The sequence below is a fragment of the Falco rusticolus genome, chromosome 1 (assembly GCF_015220075.1).
Source record: "Falco rusticolus isolate bFalRus1 chromosome 1, bFalRus1.pri, whole genome shotgun sequence".
Classification (NCBI taxonomy): domain Eukaryota; kingdom Metazoa; phylum Chordata; class Aves; order Falconiformes; family Falconidae; genus Falco; species Falco rusticolus.
Window position 1 is genome coordinate 11,262,870 of NC_051187.1, and position 1,705 is coordinate 11,264,574.

The following is a 1,705-nucleotide window of genomic DNA, read 5'->3' on the forward strand; positions in this document are numbered from 1 at the left end:
AGACCCGGGGAGAGCAGCCCAGGCTCTGAAGAGCCTTTTTATCACCCAACAGCCACAGCAGAGAGCTGTAAGGGGCAGGCAAGAGCGAGGAGGCTGGGAAAAAAAATCTGGGAAATGCCACTGACTGCACCCCCCGCAAGCTGGGCATGGCTCAGCAGCGCGGTCCTCAAAGGTGCTTTGCTGTGGGTGACTGGGGAGAGGTGCAGGGCACGCATTTCTATAGGCGATGTGTATGAAACTAGAGCATGAACTCAACTCACATATGCTCTCCCGGCTGATGCATTTGCTGTTTCGAGTATTACTTTACACTGCCTGCTTCATGCAAGTGCTCCCACGGCAACATGGTGATATTTATTCAGCAAGCTCCGCGCTCGGTGCGGTACATCACTTCAGTGCTGCAGGCGAGGTGTGTGGTTTTTTTGTTGCCCAAAGACAACGAAACCCAACTTCTGTTAAAAATCCAAGGAATAAATCGCTTCTGCTGCCACCTTGCTCCAAAGACGTTCCAGCTGAGCTAGCAGAGCCTCTGACAGTAACGATAATGTATCGGACACACACAGTGCTTATCAAAACGCCCTGAGCACACAAAACATGGCTAGAGCTCTCAGAACAGACCCACCAACCTGTCCTAAAGTCCTGAAGTATTTGGTTCCACCTGAGGGGTAAGAATTCCAGGTTATTGCACCCAGGTTGACGACTAAGTGCTTGGAGCTCCCTGTTCTGCCTGGCTGCCACCCCTGTGCTCCCCCAGGGCATCGGGGAGGCACCCGGCTGCCAGTGATGCCCCAGCCCAAGTACAGCCAGACTCCCCTCTGCTTTTCTACGGATGCATCCTTGTTGGCAAAGCAGCACTTCTTCCTGGCTCTAGGAAAACGCTGTTCCTTGGGAGACACCATGCTGTTGGACCAAAAAGTAACGGGAACGAAGAGAGCCAAGGTCGATGCTCCCCAGTGTCATACCGGGAGCTGCTCTGGCGGCTGTGGGGGTGGAGGCAGCGCTGCCTGTGCCGTGTCCTGGGACACCCTCCATGCTGGGGATGGCACCAAGCACAGACCTGGGGTTTTCCCGCGGCTCCGTGGCTCTGCCAGCCTCTTTGGTGTGTGGACGCTGCTCCTCACACTGCAGGCGCAGCCACCTCCCAGCAGCGCCCAGCCAGAGGCGTCTTGCCAGTCATTCAGACCAGCACCCGGCGTGTCACATACAGACACGTGTGTTTTTATATTTGTCCTGTGGCAAAGATTTAAAATGCATAGAGGGCTCGTGGGAAAGAGCCTCCTTCACAAGAGGCAAGAAGGAAAATCATACTGGGGAGACAGCTCTGCCCATGCAACAGGCTCGGCGGCTTCTCCACGGGAAAAAGAGCTCGTTGCCCTCCCGGCAGAGACCCGGGCTGCGGAGCCGGAGCTGTGTGGCTTGGGGTTCCCTGCGCTTTACGGACACCAGTAAAACACGCTGCTGCTCAGCAGAAGGATGCAGGTCGCAGGGAGATGCCCAGCCTCCCTCCCACCCACCCCAAAGAAACCCCGCCGTGGCCACGGGACCAACTGGGAAGCTGTGGGACAAGGGAGCACAACACCGGAGCAGAGACTGGGACACCGGAATAGGGAAAGCAAGTGTTTATAAAGGCCAGATACCCGTAACAAAAATAAATTTATGCTTTCCCTCCCCCCCTGCCCCTCCCCTGCCACCCTCACTTTTTTTGCTT